General features: G+C 35.1%; 1 protein-coding gene across 1 annotated transcript in view; it reads left to right on the top strand.

Annotated features, from left to right (window-relative positions):
• Positions 1–633: 633 nt before the first annotated feature.
• SGCG (sarcoglycan gamma) overlaps positions 634–17,590 on the top strand; it is a 97,500-nt gene continuing 80,543 nt past the window's right edge. Inside the window, exon 1 of the mRNA XM_026065920.1 lies at positions 634–725. The gene's annotated coding sequence lies outside the window, so the exon portion shown is untranslated. The remainder of the gene's footprint in view (positions 726–17,590) is intronic.

Raw genomic sequence — 17,590 nt, 5'->3', positions numbered from 1 at the left:
GAAAGCAGACTTTACATGTGTTTTTTAATTGTTTTTAGGGTATAGGTTTACAGGATCTTTTAGTTAGTCAAGTGCTGGTATGAGGGGGCACAGGCAAGCTGGAAGATAAATGTTTGCTTAGTTACCTTTCCAGGGCTAAGTAGTCAGTTATTGACTTTCAAAATCCAAATGGAGGTTTGTGATGAGGAACAGGACATCAGGATTTGTGAACTATGGATTATGTGAACTACTTGACTGAGAGGAAGAGCTTGTTTTCATACAGATGAAATGATACCCCCAATTGAAGTTATTGTTCATTTCACTGATACATTCTAATAGTAGATGGAATTTTAGCATTGCAATATAATTCTTTTCATTATTTTTCACATAGATTTTGGATTAAAATTTATTTCCTGTTCACTATAAACTATACTAACATGAACATTTGCAGCCAAAATAGGACTTGGGTGTCCAGCTTTTTATTTATTCATCTGTGTTCCATAATTTAAATTTCAGTGGATGCTGGACCATCACCTGTAAGATGGTGTCTATTAAAATAGTCATAAGGGGAGTTCAGGAATATATCTTGTTCTTTCCCAGTACTCATGAAAAATTTTCCTTTCCTTTCTCTTTTCCTTCTTTACATTTAAATAGGAAGACAGCTACTTTCAGATGATACAGGACTCACTGACAATCACTCTTGCTCCAGTCCTACTTCATGAGCACTTCAGAAGATACTAACTGAGGTATTTGTCTTTTTCATTTTTTTAGTTTTTACTTTGCAGATATTAGATAGGTATAAGAGCAGACAAAAGATGTCTCAGAATCTAGACCAAGAGGAGTAATCATGCATAGAAAATACAACAGTTTTGTCCTCAAAGAGAGCTACTGGGTGATTTAATCTAATCCCTTTCTATAGCTGGGCACTATGCCAGACAATCTTTTTTTATGAACTGAGAAATCAAATAATTACAAATATGCCAAAAGGAAGCATATTAAAATGAAATTAAAATGTTGCTTGTGGGAGGTGGGGGGGGTTCCTGTCCAATTTTATGTGATTCTCTGCTTATCTCCAAGACTGGATAAATAATTTGGCAGGAAATTGCTGGACATGAACATTCAATCACCTAAACAGTGACTGTACTGAGCCCTTCAAAACTGTGTGACACTTACAGGTTTCTTCCTCTAATATTTACAAGGAATTTCAATTAAAGAAAAGCTTTGATGTTAATACAATACACATATGCTGACATCACAGTTTATCTTTCGTAAATCCAAGAGATTAAATATAAAAGCTGTTTAAGAAAAATTTTTTAATAAATATTTTATTATTTAAAATATTTGTCATTTTTGTCAGATACCTGTGAATTAGTTATTTTATGTGGAAATGAACTACTTCATTTGTGTATATAAACAGAGTCTGATAAAGGATTAATGGCCAGAGAGTTCATAAAAGGAAAAAAGTATCTTGTAACCCTGTGATCAGGTGGATTTGTGTCAGCCCTAAATTTATGATCTGCAGCTGTTGAATGTCTGATAGAAGGTTCGTCTTCTAAAGCACACTAACAGTGTGAGTCCTGAGTTAGAATAAAGGAAGCACTGTGCTTTGCAAAATAAAATTGTCTGAACATATGGATAATGGTTACAATACTTCACTTAGCACATGTTAATAGAACTTTTAATCTCCTATAAATCTTACAAATGTATGTTTTAATGCTTTTTAAATTGTAGACAGCTACCATCACAGATTTTATCTACAGTATTGTGGGTTGAACAGAAAGTCCATGGATCAGTATTTGTATAGTCAGTCTAATGTAAGCAGTGCAGGGCTGAAATTCTAGTTTCTACATTTTAAAACTCAAAGTTAAAATAGCACTGGAGAAAATGTCTCGTAATTTCTATAATATCATCTCTAAATATATAATATATGCAACTTCATTTTGTATTTTTTTAAAGCTCTTGGTGTTTATATGCATTTTTCTTAAATATCAAGGGTAACAACTTTTGGGAAAAGCTTATAATTAAATAGTTAATGAAATCATTGTATGAAATTCATATATATTATTTAAAGTATATTAGATTATATATATTTTCATTTTTAAAGAGACTGTATTTACTAACTAGTGTAGATTTTAGTTAGAATAATGTTACCATTAAAATTACGGTTTATCAGAAAAATAACTATTTAATTTTTGTTGGATATTACCTATTACATATGGATGCAGAAAATAAAGAAGTTCTTTATTTCTAACTGAACTTTGTGTGCTGTTAGCAGCTAATTATACTAGTAATATATAGATCCAAATCCTATGAGGTGCTGCATAATCTCAGATTTTAATAGAGCAGTTGGGATTTTATGATCTCAAATGAAACAGGTAGGGCCCTTTCAATAAGCATTATGGATTGGTTGTGTCTCGTAGTAGTACAGTTCATTTCTGGAGTCAGTGCACAACAATTCTAGCAGTAGAATTAGCTGCTTATGTCACTGGTTAAAATTAGCTGTGTCTGTATGCCAAAGCAAGAGGATGGAATGTAAGACAGGGCCAAACATGTGAACACATTTTCTTCCAGTGGTATTTGGCCAGGCCTAAAATATCTTCCACTCCAGATTTGAAAGTGGTGGAAAAGTTAGACAATTCTCTCTTGGGAAGAGACTGCTTGTAGTTAAATCAGAAGTCCACTTTGTTTCAGATCTCTAAGGTAAGTAACAATTATTTTAATTACTTTTTATGTGCATATTATAACATTTACACATTAATGATTAAGTTGTTTTAATATTGTTCTTTATTTAATATTTGGTTGTATTCAGCTTCTCTTCCATCTGATTCCTCATTTCAGCTGATCCTGTCCTCATTTAAGGACCGTGTTGCTATCTATATGCTTTTTTTTCCAGACCCAAATTTAAGTCTTCATTTTGTATACACATTAGACATTAGATATACAGAGACATTTCTATACTTTCTTACGTAAATATATCATTTGCAGCAGTAGACTTCTGATGCTTGTAGCTGTAAATTTCTCTTAGTTTCTCTATCACATACTGAAAGTTTAATTTAGTCAGGAATGGATTCCTTGCTTTTGCTGAACACTTCTCCTTTTTTCCTTGACGGTGTGACACTAAACTTCTAAACTTCTCTTGGATGATTTTGCTGACTGAGAGAAATTGAGTAACTAACCAGGTATCAGTGGCTTACTGACTCCTTAGCAAATGACTTAGTGAAACATTCTGGGCATCTTTCTGCTGGGTGTTAGCACTGAATACTTAATCATGCATCAGAATGAGCACATAAATTCCTAAAACAGGATTTTGGCAAAGCATAGGAATGCGATTGGTCACAAACACCAGTTTCTTAGGCTTCTTTTATAGAGATATGGGTGATTTCTTCATATCTATCTTAAATACCTACTTGAGAATCATGACCTGGAAGTGTCTGTCCCTCCTCATTGTCTGTGAAGGGGCCTAGATAAGTGTGGCTGATGTAATTTGTGTTTGGTGAGATGAATTCTATCTTATGTAGGTACGTCAAAGTGAGTAATTCACGAGTAAGCCACAAGAGCTTTTGCCATAGAGTCCTGAAAGTTTACAGTCAGTTAAGATTTTGGTAGTTCTGCTTACCATGCATAGTCAGATCTGAAGCCACGTTGGCTGAGCTGAGTGAGCTGGCATTTATCTTCTTCTGAACAAATGTGAAATTCACAAATTAGACATAGACCTCTTTTGATTAAAGAATGAATGATCCTAGGATACCACTGCAATGTAAGGAACCACTTCATGGAGTTAAATTAAAAGCAAATGTTTCTAAATTAAGCCCAGTATTAGGGGAAAATGTTTAAAAGACTGTCCTAACAGAGGAAGGCATAAGGATGTGGTGCATCTCCACTGTCTTAAGAAATCTTTTTTCTAAACCTTTATGTCTCTGCTAAAAACATGCAACTTTTTCCTGGTTGAAAACTGAGTGGGTAAAAATAGGTTATATTTTTTTTTTTTCATAACCATAAAGCTCCAATAACAATATTCATCCCTTACAGATATGCGTAACTATAATTAGAGCTGAGGATCATCATGAAAAAATGTACTGTTTAAGTTATGGGAAAAGACTTTTGGAGGAACAGTTCAAAAGATGAAATAGATGTATTGTTTCATACAAAATCAAGCCATTATCAAAAGGCACCAAAAAATTGTCAGGGCATACATGTTCTTCCTTGAATAGCCTTGTGAGATTTATTCCTTCTTGTGAAAAATAATGCCTTTCACATGAGATATAAATCCCAAATCCTGACCTCTTATAGTTATTAATTATTTTCATGACTTAGAATTAAGTAAGCTGGATTTCCTGTGGATTTATTTTTCAAAGTTGATTCTCGTAGAAGTTTAACAAGCAGTGACAGAAGGTTTTCCATGATAGAGACATTTACAAGGTCTTTCTCTTAAATAGGTTTTCTGATATCTAACAAGGGATGACAGTCGTCTTGCCCATTGCAGTCTCTCAGTGGAGACACTAATGGGGTTTCTTTTTCTCTATTCTTTCTCATTTTTATAAAGTTTTTAGGAATGTAATCTTTCTGAGACCTCTACTTTTCTATTGAATTTGTTTGAAATTGGCCAAGAAGCTGAAAAGCTGTTGTAGAAAAGAGGGAGAGGAATGGGAGACAGACGGTACATGTATATAGAGTTTGATTGCATAAATCTTGTTTCTTTATTAAACCAGACTAAAAGCATCGTTGCAGTTTTGATAACAGGTCAATTCAATATCCTGGCCAAGTTTTGAGCTTGAGTAACTGTATTGTCAGTACTTACTTCATCTGTAATTTTGGGTACCTAGGTTAGCCTTCTCATTAAAATTTTCTGTATATCTGCCAAAAGCTGTTAAACAGCTGCTGCATTTCATGCCATGGTTGGTTATGTTTCTGTGGTGAATGGAGTAGTTCCTCTGTATAAGAATGTAAAGAAGAATATAAACTAAAGTACTTCAATATTTTTAAAAATGGAAGGTGATATGTGATAAATGTTGGATGTTACTGATGTTAGCTATAAAGCATATGCCTGTCACTAAGGCATAACATATTTGTTTACATGTGGGTGTGCATATATGTATATGTCATGAAGGCTGTCTTTAAGAATTGCATACATATTTTCAATAATGGGATATTCATGTTGTATATTCATCTTGTAGCAATGCCTGTCAAAATTCTTGAGTTGTCCCTTGTATATTTGCTGTATGTTCAGTGCTCCGAGGACATAAAGGAGTTTTAGTACTTTTTCTTGGCCTTAACCTTTTCCAATACAGTCTTTTTGCAGCACAGGGTTATGAGTCCTGGATGCTACTGGCTCTGAGAAAAGATTGGCTGTGTAGTGTACATCAGCCTCTATTTCAAGCTAAGGTCTCAAGGAGGTCCAACTTTCGGTTTCCAAGCTGCTAGATCTGCTCTGAGAAGCTTGCAGCCTGTGTTAGTGACAGCTAATGACAAAAGAGAACATATGTGCAAAGTCCCACTGCATCCACTTTCCTTAGTTTTGAGAAAAAGGAGGTCGAAGCAAGGGACAGTAGCAAATAAATAAAAAACATGTCATGCAGACTTTTCAGATAGCTGAGAGCATATTAGGTTTAAAAGATTCTTAAAAATATATGCTCTGGAATGAACCTGAGTCAACAGTGCACTGTTGTGGCAGTGGACCCTAACCACATGCTGGCCTTCATTAGCAAGGGTGTAGCCAGTAGGCTACATCCGAAGGTCCATTCCAGCTCAGCTTTGAACTGTATTAGATGATCTCCAAAGGTCCATTGCAGTCTAAATTTTCTTGGAATTTGTTCAGAAAGATTTTCCTAAATATTCTCTTTTCTATTATTATTTTTTACTTACTGGTCTTCATTATTCCTCTGGTTGCCTTGCTAGCTGACCCAATCTACTGTGTCTCATATTTCATGTCTACTTTCAGTGCAAATAGCTCATCACAGTTTACCAAATGTGACAAGTCATTGGAGGTTGGTAGCTAGCAGTATTCTAACATACCTTTGGGGTCCTTTGATCATATTGGGCTTTCTTAGTCATTCCCTTTCTAGTTTCATTATGCTTGCCTTTTACAACTTGACAGTAAGTCTGAAGGTGCAAAGCAGGGAGCTTACAAATCCACAATGACGGGTGATGTAATGCTACATCTGAATATGTTCCATTGAAAATTTGTTCTATTATGCACTCTTCTGTATTAAAAAATGCTTTAAAATCTTCCTAACACCACTGGAAGATGTTGCTGCTTTTCACAGCAGAAGCATCCCTTCTTCCAGATTTAAGATGTCCAATGGCATATCCATCCTTCTGGTGTCAATCACATACAATGGCATAGAAAAGACTAATTCCCACTAGTATTATATTATGTAGTTAATTCATCACTTTGCCTAAAATCAGGATGTGTAACTATCTACTTTCCCTTTGAACAAGCTCAGTTTACTGTATGAAGTGCAAGTCAATCAATGACTATGTAATATGATAATTCAAATACAACTTCTGTCTCAAGAAGTCTTTCATCCTCTGATTGTCAAAAGTAATCAAAAAAAGGTATGATTCTTTGTTAGGATTCTTACATTTTTCTTGCACAACTAATAGTGACAACAGATTGAGTTATGATACTGGGAAAGATTGCTGAGTTGTTTTTAAGACCAAGTAATATTCTCAAAATACTTACAAACATATACATACATTGCTTTCATCTCCACTGTGTCTGCAGTCCATTTTCTTAATGATTAATTATTTAAAGAGAGCCTATCAGAATAAAAAAAGTTATATATATTGGAAATATTATCTATGAGATCAGTCTTTAGACTGTTACAACTGCAAAAAGATATTTTTTCCTTTGCTTTTTGTTGGCTTTATTTATTTGAAAATATTTAATGTAGTAGCAGTTTCACAATTCCTTTTAAGTGTTTTTCCTTTTGCAGTGTATCAGGGTAAGCACTTTGAAGGAAATATGAGAAATTACAATTTTAGGGAATGAGGCTATTAAAAGATAATTGAGGTAACAGTGTTCCTTTAATTGACAACTGGTTTACTGGACATTGGTTTCATTGTCATGGTAATCATGGCTGAAAGGATTTCCCCTTTCAAAGACCCCATGTTGAACCACATGTTGAATTGTTCAAAGATCCTCTGTTGAACTAATTCTTATTGATTCACTTGTAATTAATTGCTTGTGTTTAGTTTCCTATCTTTTTCAACTTAATAACACTTTATTGCTTAATTGCTTCAGGGATTCTGAGTCATTCCCATTATTAATTCCTTAAAATAATTGTTAATTAATGAGCTCAAGAATGCCTGTCTTTTTACTTCCTTATTTTTTTCACTTATGACCCTCAGTGCTCTTTTTATTTGTTACAATAATTGGAAAATCTTTTCAGGATATTTAAAATATTTTCATTGTCCAGTTCTCGTTATTTCCATTATTGCGAATACATTCACATATTTTAGATTTCTTAGAGAGTGGCACAGATGAATTAGAGGAGAGCTCAGAGTGTTTGAAGGATGGAATGCTATTTTGTTTTTTTCTTTCCCAAATTCATCATGATAGTAGAACCACCTAGCCATGTCTTTCCTCTGAGCAAAGCAATGGCTCCCAAATCCCTCTGAGTTCAGAATTCATTTAAAACCAGGAGCTGATATATCCTTCTTCAATTTGATATCTTTCTCAAACACTACCATTTTTGTCTCTTGGCCTTGCTGTGTCATTCAAAATCTGTTTGCAAACTGTGCCAGTGCTATATACTGCTGCCTATAAGCTAGTTGTTGTATGCATCAGATGATTCATAAGAAAGCATTAAGATAGTTTATAGCATAAACAGCTATTTCTTTTCCTTTGGGTGGGTGACTAGAGAAGGTGGGGAAAACAAGAAAATAAAGGAGAAAAATAAGTACAAAACAGTAAGAAATGATTGTAATATTAGGTTTGAATTTTACTTGGAAATATAAGGATGGAAATGGAGAGATTGAGAGTTTAAAGCCAAAAAGTTAACAGGGAGGATAATTTTAATATCAGCATTCTCTGTGGGCTGAAAAATCACAGGAGGATGTTTGGGAGACTGGTAGAAACAGCTGTAGTTACTGCTTGCCTGAATGAAAGTTTTTGCAGTAAGGATAAGAAAATGATGAGACAGATTGCAGCAAGCAGAGAAAGAAGGATTTGGATTTGGCCTGAATGCAGACAACGAGAGAGAAAGAGAGAGAACTGTGAACACTCCCAAAAGTCAGCATGGATGACACCGCATCAGGTTTGGTTCCCTCTGTATTTCTCAAAGAGTATGCTAGGAAGCCGTGTACCTTCATACAAAGCCTCAAGGCTTCTAACATGTATTTTGGTTCCACAAAAATGCAATCATATTTGAGGGCTAAAGAGGTGAGAGCTGACTCAGAGGAGACCCAGAGCCAAGTTTTATGTAGCATGGATGGATGTAGTGTAGAGTTTTATGTAGATGGAGCCAAGTTTTATGTATGATGGACAAGAAGACCAGGGCAGGAGATAGTAATCCTAAGCTTTTCATGCTACTACTACTTTTCAGGCTATTTTTTATTTTGGCTATTTTTCTGGTCTCAAATGCTCAAATACACCTGAAAAAGGGCTTGTGTGCCAAAAACTTTTTTACTTTTTTCAGTCATACTGTTTGGTATGATAAAAGACATTACTTTTTCCCACAAATCTTGCCTTGCCCGTAACATTATACTTTTAGTTTTGCTGTGTTCCAGTAGGTACTTTCTACTTACTCAAAGTACTGAAGAGTAAAGCTTTTGAAAACTGTTATCTTGTTTAAACATAGAACTGCACTATGGAATAGTATATTTCTTTTTCCATGCAGTTTTTGCAAAATATTTCATAAGTCATTTAATAACTAGATTTAATGCATGTGTGAAGATAATGCTGTCAAAAATAGAAATGCAGTTCTTATATTCAAGAAGTTGTGTAAGACTTTATTAATGCATTGTAATAACAGAGAAGAAACTGTTTATAAGACATTTGATAAAATCACTTTTTTTATTTATCTGAGTACCCCAAATTCTTTCTGAATTGTATATTTCATTGATGTTCTGTTGGTAAAAGCTTCTCACAATCTGTGAAAAGTACTTATATTTTTTTCATTTACTTTCATATCTTTTATTTATTTTGCTTTTGGTTAAACACTGATTGAACTGATAGTGCTGTGATTCACAGCTTGTGATTTGTTTTGTTAACTTAACTTTGTTAATATGTTTTTAGTCATGTTTATGGAAGATAAAGCCATATCCCTTTAACCATATTGAAAACACCTATAATGCTAGTTAAACTGAGAACATTAAAATTACTGTCTTGCTGGTTGTATCAGAAATCCTCAGTTCCCTAGAAAAATACAATTTTAACTCATGAGAAAATTCAGAAGCAGAATTCAGAAACTTCAATAGAGATAAGCTTTGATTTTGAGTTATTTAGTAAGTGAAGCATATAAATGACTACATTATAAAACAAGGAAAGCAAAGGTAGCAGAAAGCTGATTTTTTCTCTCTTTCTTTGCCTTATCACAGGATTCCATCTTTTGCTACCTTTTCCTTCTCTTTGTGGCTCTTCAACAATCCCATTGCACTCTCTTTCCCTATGTTACAATCTCCATGCATGTGTTTCATGTGTTTCCTGAGTGTACCCACTACTTAACCTTTTTCTCTTATCCCCAAGGGTCTACTCACAGTATTTCATTTACCAGCTATATGATTTTCAGCTTTACTTATGCACCTATGATACACTACAAAATAAGTGTGCATTCCTGTTTGTAAGTCAGTGTAAATATAAATTTGGTCTGAGCAGCCAAAAAGGGCTAAAGTGCAACATCCTATCTTTTCTTTTTCATCTAAAGTTCATGATGCTTCTCTGTGCTACAAAATATTCTGTGGAGACTTTTCCTTTTTTACATGTCTGGTTTCATATTTTGCTAATTCACAGCTAAAAAGAAATGAGAACATTTATGAAACAATTTTCACATCTTGAAATATATTTCAACGTTGTGGTAGATTATTTTAAATCTCAGGTGAATTGCATCCAGTCTTAGCAGAAAATTTAGGCAGGATTTAGGTGCCCAGATTCCAGAGAACAGTCCAAATCACCTACAAACCTGGACTAGGTGAAACTGCAGAAATTTAAGATCTGGCATCATTTATCTTCATTTTGTACTAAAAAGACCCTTAGAAACGTGCATAGACTTTCCCAGAATTTGGGAGCAGGTTTTTTGAGATTAAGAAAGCCTAATTTGTCATTCTTTCTCTCCTGGAGAAATGCTGAAAGGGAAGTTACCACCACTGTTCAAAAATTAATGAAATGTTGGTGTATCACACGTGTATCATAAAAAACATAGGGTTTTATTTAGAATATAAATGCTTTGCTCCCTGCCTATGATTTGCAATGGAGCTTATTTGCTAAACAGATCAGATGAGGATGCTTCTGAGTGTAAATGGGACCTCATATTTATGCTTCTATGGAACTTGCTTTTCCAAATGAAGGCTTTGCAAAGGTCATGCTACCTTCAGCAGGACCTGCAGTTTTCTTCAAACCTACAAGGAAGAGTTTAGGATGAGATAGGTGGAGGTAGGTCTTAACACCTGTAGTTTTCACAGACTACAGTTACAGATCTCAAAGCTCTGGAGCTACTCTGTTGCTCATTGTTTATGGTCAAAACTTTTAAAACAGCATTGTAATAGACCCATAGGTAGCAAATAGCATAGTGATATTGTTATTAGACTTTTCTGTTATAATACTATATTGTCTGTTATAATACTATATTGTCTAACACTGTATTGTGGCTAGGTGGTTCTACTGTCATGATGAATTTGGGAAAGAAAAAAACAATACTATATACTGTAAGTACATATACTTATTTTTATCTTCTGGGTTGTTTTTTTGGTACTGACAAAGAGAAAAATCTCAGACCACAAAAGCTGACTGACATGTCAAGCACTGTTGTCTGCAAATCATTAGTAAAGCTTCCTAATTTGAGAAACAGGAAAAGTTATAGATGTGCTATAGAAATGTCTTTCCCCATGTATGCCCAAAGAATGACTTCAGAAACTCAAGACATATTTTGTGGACAATGTAATGTACTTGTTCTTTGATCCTAACAGGAAGTGTTTTTGATTTTCCTGAAGTGGGATCTTTAAAATGAAGAAATATATCAAAAATAAATCTTACTTTTCAGATTGCAATATTTGATTGATGTCAATCAACTTCAGTTGAAAATTATGAATTTTAGTAATAATTGCTTATTTCCATTTTGGAGAAAATATTTTCTGTGAAAAATACTACTTTGAGATACAAGGAGTATATATATTATATCATATGTGAGATTTTTCTTGGTTTACTTTGGAATGCATGCATATTTAAAATGCATTTCTGGGTTTTGTTTATGCTTCATTTATTTTTACAGCTAATTGAAAGATCAGCTGTGTATTTTATATCTTTTATTTCCTTGCTGTTCATTTTAATCCAAAGAGTGGCATACGTATCGAAAGTAATATTCATGTATTTTACTATGTACTTCATCTGCTGTTTTTGTTCCATTATTGCTTTGTCATAGTCACTGAAGAAACGTAGAGTCAGTTGCTGCCTAAACGTTTAAAGTCAACATCACCAAAAAAGGCTTCTTCAGTACACAGCTTTTGATGATTTCCTTATGTGTCTAATACACATTCAAATTAATCTGTTTTCTCTTGTGTAAATAAAACTGAGTACTAAAGCTGTTATGACCAGGGCTGCAATGCAACAGAAACTTGTCAATTTGTGGTCATTGACAATAAAAATTCCTCAGAAAAGGGCAGAGGTGCAAAATATGTAATGAGACACAGTATACTTAGGAAAACATTGTGCTTCCCTCCCTGCTGAAAAGGAAAGTGAATTTTCAGTTCTTTAGTTAAGTTTAATTATATGTGATCTTTCAAAATTTTCACAATTAAGACATTGTAGATGCAAAGTCAAATAATTCTTTCACATTTGTTAAAGCATAAATCTATGGTAAATCACTTGATTCAAGATGGGAAGACATGAAGATTAATTTTCATCTCAAGCATCTGCATCAATTTCCATTCCTTGTTTCTTCAGTGTATTTTCACTTCACTATTCAAAATAAGCTTCACAGAATATCACTATATCTCCATTTGCTATGTGAAATCATTCAGCAAGTCTGCATACATTGCTTTTCCAATGTGGGAATGTACAGGAGAGAGTAGTTATCAGTATTTTTATCAGCTTTGTAATTGTTACTGGTCTACTGTATGAACTGATAGAAAACCTCTAAAGAGATAACAGCATCTTTCCCAAAAGTAACATTTTCATAAAAGTAAGAGCAAGCACAGGAAAAAGAAAAAAAGTTATGCCAATGCATATTTACATATGTATTTAAATAGAGCTGTTTCTCTTTGCTCTCACATACAGTACTTCTTCACAGCATTGAGGACAGGAAATACTTTTCCTGAGAACAACATTGAAGATAATGTTAAAGGACTTTTGCTGAAAGCTCTCCCCCAAGAAAAGCAAGACTTGCATTAGGAATAGTATTTCTACAGGATGCATTTTGTCCTTGCTGGTGATCATTGCTATTAGCATGGAAAAGATCCACTATCACACACCTAGAAAAGAAAAAGATACAACTATTTAAAAGTATAGTTTGTCTGGTAGAAATCCACAGAAGGTGGTGATAGCAGATATTCTTTCATAATTTGTCTCCATCAGAGGGATTGCTTTAATTTCCTTCACATTTTTTAAAGAATTTCAAGCCTTTCAATATGTTCAACAACATCAGCCAAGACTGATGCTCCTCCCCAGCCCTGAGCACTGAGTTAGCTTTGTGATTCTGGTGCATCTGTCACTTCTCCCAGTATGTAAATAACCAGAAAAAGGATGATACGTGACCAACAAGTTTTAATAATGTTTATGCCTACCAATATTGAGTTTTCTGATGTTGTCTACAGTGAAGGAATATTGAAGGCCACAAAAACAATTCTCATTTGCATATAATGGTCTTTGTCCTTAAGAAATGAAATTTCCTTTGCGCACAAAAAACATTATCTTCACTGAAGCTCAAAGTGACAAACTACCAGATCCAGTTTGCAAAGTATAACTTTACTATGTGGTAAAACATCATGTTTCTTTTTTTGAGATACTGTACATTACATTTCTTAAGATTACTGTACTGTAAGGGAGAAACTGGAAGTAATTGAGAGAGCCAAACCATTCAAATAGCAATACAAACAGCATGGGATGCATCCATGTTGTCAGATACACAAACTTCATCTCTTGATGTCTGAGATACCCAAAGACAGGCAAACCAATATAAAGGATGTGAAAGCTATTCCTCCAGACTTCCCCTTTCCTAAAATTATGACATTGTCTTCATTTCTCTTTCTATAAAGAAATAATCTTTCAGTTCAAATTAGTATAGCTTTTCTATGTTCATCTAGAGAAGACTGACTTTTTTTTTAATTACCATCAGAATGACTTGGTATAATGTTGCATATTAGAAACCAGTCAGCTTCTTTGAAACACTTTAAATCACAGTTAAAAACTCATATAGCATATATTTCTTGTCTTTTGGACAAGTAAACTCTGAAGCTTAAAGGGAAAATATTTTTTATGAAATAGCACATAATACAGTTTATTTATTCCTCATGAAATGATGTTACTGCAATACAAATTTGAATATTATACTGAATACAAAAATCTCAATAATCTCTACAAAAATCATTAACATACTCCAGAAGTCTCCTCAATTGCTTGTGGCTAGCAGTATTGCTCTTACAGCAGGTATTAGGGTGGTTAAAGGGCCTGTAATTGTGAGGTTTCCCCAGCTGTCTAAAGGAGCCTTTGTCTACTTGATGTTCTCAGGCAGTCTGCAGTGAACTTTTAGCATGATGTCACCTGCCCTTTGAACCTTATCCATAAGCTCTTAAATGTCTCATCATCTTCTTCAAAGCAAAGCTGCATGCATTTGAATCGCCCCTTTAAACACAGTGCAGCTTTCCTCGTTGTGTTCCTAGTGTCTCTCTCTCCCGAGCGCCTGTATCCATCCATTGCAGCACTCCAGTCACACAAGCTATGCAACCATATCTCTGTAGTTCCAGGGGAATCACTGCTCCAGAGCTATGCATGGACTTTTAATTGCTCTTGTTTGTTTCCCATGCTGTGTGTGTTCACATATAGACACTGGAGATGGGCCCCTGTCATGCTGTTTTTATAGGGAAAGGGTGAGAGCCTCCTCCATCATGCTAATCCCAGATGCCTCTTTGCTGCCTGCCATGCGTTCACTATTCTTAAGGTTATAGCAACCCTCCCCAATGTACCTAGTTAGCCTTACTCACTAAGTTAGCAAGCCTTTTGGTAAAGATCCTCTTTCCCTACTTGGTCAGATGGATCACATCTCTTCTGAGTAATTCTCTCTCCTCAAAGAGGATCCTGTGGTCATAAAAGCCAAAGCTCTGGCTGTGACACCAGCTATGCAGTTAGACGTTGGCAGGCAGGGTGTGTCCACTCCTACATGAGCCTTTCTCTTTCACTGGAAGGATTGAGGAGAACACCACCTGGTCTTTATGCCCTTCACCCACAGGAGAAGGGCTCTGGCCCCCAGAGCTCCATAGACACTCTTCACGTACTCACAGTCACCCCTAGCAGTATCATTGTTGAGCACATGATGAGCAGCAAGTAATACGGCAAGATAATTGTGCAAGGGCCAGGTGAGCCTCCACAGTCGCTCTGCAACATCCTGAATCTGATCCCACAGCAAACAACAAAACTCCCAGCTCAGCAGATGGGTGCCTCTGTGCCCTGCTGGAGGAAGTCTCCAATGCCTATCACCTGCCACTTGCTTATGCAGCTCTATTGCAAGTTGCCACCGCCCATCTTTTTTGACTCAGCTAAAGGACATTTCAAGACTAAATGATTGGAAAGGAAAATGGCAAGTGAAATTCAGTTTAGGTAGGTGTGAAGCTTTGCACATGGGGGAAAAAAAAAGAGTCTTCATATATAAAATGATGATCTCTGAACTGACTGTTACACCTGAAAATGTTAAGAGGAAGGCAATAAGTACAACCAAAGTACAGATTGTGTTTTAAAATAAAATCTGTTTTTAAAAGCTACATAAAATGTTACCCTGTTAAATGTATCTATTAGTATTTTATTAAGATTTAATAGGATTTTCTTAATAAATTAAGCTAGTTTTCTAGTTAATTAAGCTAGAATTCTAGTTTCTGTTTGTTCACCACCACATTGCTAACGCCTGTCTTTTTTTGACTTTCCAGCTAATTTTCAGCTTGATCTAATGAATGTGTAGAGGTCTTTAGGATATCTCAGTTTTTTCAAATTTAGTGAAAGTTTCCTGTGAGGTAGTGCCCTCATTAAAGGAAAAATGAAGGAAAATTCTATCCTCATACATTCTGTTGGCCTGTGCATAGTATCTGTTGGGTCAGAACACACATGACTTCAGGTTAGCTAGGACTATGATGTATTGTGTTTTCCTAGGAAATTTTTATAAAGGTCATGGAGAGAGCAAGAGTAATGGGTTATTGCATTGGATGTGGAGGTTTGAAGAACTAAAGGCACAAATCTGCACACAATTAAGCTTCATTACCTTTTCTGTTTATGGAACAAATTGTTAATTAAGCATTCACTGTTTCTTCAGTGATTTTTAAAGGATTTTTAAGCACAACTAAGGGCAGTAGCAAACATAGCCAGGCCCTCCAGCCCATTCCCTTGTTATTCACTTTGTACACAGTGCCACTAATTTCAGTTTCACCTTGGCTGCTTGATATATGCTGGTAAGCATAAACTAGGCTTCTTAGTTTGCTGTTTCCTAAGACTTCCACTAGGTGAAGCAGTTACTTGCCAATAAAAATTCCAAGTTTGTTTCAGAATAATTGATGTAATCACAAAAGATATACTGTCTATTCAAATATCATGTTTGAACTGCTTCATGGTCGGAGCTGGTGAGAGTCAGTCAGTCATGTCCCATGGCTGTTTGTAACAGCTAAGAATACCTGTGTTGGGTCAGTCTGCAGTATCACAAGTCAGCTTGGGTTGGTATCAAATTAATATTGATTGATCAGAGGCCTGTAGAGACAAAAACTCTGCCTTGGGAAAATTCCTAAACTACTTTTTACCTTGCCATACCTGAATCACTGTCCTGATGGTCTCTTTTGCTTCTCCCATTTGAGCAAATATAAGTGCAGATAAGCCTGAATAGCTTCTTCAGCAGAAGATATGCGGAGTTAGGTACCTAGTAACAATGATAGGTTATAACTGATGTTAAAAATTGTCAAATACCAGTGATAATATTTTGATGGCTCCTGCCACAAGTAGCTAAACCTGATACTTTACAGGAACATTTTGATGTGCTCTTGTACAATCCACAGAATGTATCCAGTTCTTTTTTTATTATCAACTTTATTTATTTTTGCATATTAATGATATATATTTGGGTACTTGGTATACACAAAAGTTTTTTTTCCTTTTTTTAATGTGCCTGAACAGAGATATCACAAAGAAACCTAAAGGAGTTACTATCAGTGTTCCTCATTGAGTTTGTAGCCATTTATGAACAAAAACAGTGATGAAGAAACACATTTTTGTAACACATTTTGTAAATGTATATTAAATTTATTCTGTATAGGAAAATGATCGTTGCCTACTATTTTGGAACTTGTTATTGTTTGATTCAATGTACTGAATAAAGACCACTTAAATGGTATCACAAGCACTTAGTGGCACAATCCAATGGAGGAGGAATAATTTGCTTGAGCAGAAAATGTGGATAGTGTTCACTTGATTTTGGAGAGGCGGGGGAAAAGGGGAGGACGGGTAAGCCACACTTGTACTAGTAAAGGCTAATCCTCAGCTTTGAAGGCAAATGGCATGGCACATCCTACCCAATGCTTACAATGGAAGCCAAGGTTCCTTAGTATTATCATTGTCCTGATGTAAAAAAAAAAGTAGGAAATACTTTGCCACAATATCTCATTCTCTCTCAGTACTGGTGCATATAGAGGACAAACACCTACTACTGCAACCAGTTTTGTTGTTAGCTCAGGAAGCTGAGATCTGCATGCTAGATCTGAAGATGAGAGCTCTGCAGATGAGTTAATTCAGTGTGAATAGTAAGTCATATTATTTTTTCTTCTTTGTTCTGTTGGCTTTTTTTCATCTTGGCTACATGAAAACAAAAATTGAATGACTTTAGAGCATAATAAAAGTAGCAAAGTCAAGTACTTGAAGGTTAAAAAAAAAATCTAGATTTGTACTGGTAAATTCAAATGTGCCTATGGAATAGTCCAACTGGAATAGGATGGTCAGCATCCATACCGTTAAAATCTCTTACTCTCTGAAACAGAGTAGCCACATCCATACTATCACTTAGTAATTAAAATTAAACAATTACAATTTGATATGTCTGATAAGAATATTTACAAAAGTCCAGTCTTTCCAGCCCGTACACATTCTATGTTGGTTGGCTCAAAGCAGGATTCAGCAAAGATTGGCAAAGAAAACAACTTTGCTGTCTCCTTTTCCCCCTAGATTTGTGATTACATCATGTGTTTTTAAATGTCAGTTTTGTTAGGACAGAGGAGG

This window comes from Apteryx rowi, unplaced genomic scaffold (assembly GCF_003343035.1).
Source record: "Apteryx rowi isolate R43461 unplaced genomic scaffold, aptRow1 scaffold_233, whole genome shotgun sequence".
Lineage (NCBI taxonomy): Eukaryota > Metazoa > Chordata > Aves > Apterygiformes > Apterygidae > Apteryx > Apteryx rowi.
The sequence above is the reverse complement of the archived record's forward strand: the minus strand, read 5'-3'. Positions and strand labels throughout refer to the sequence as shown.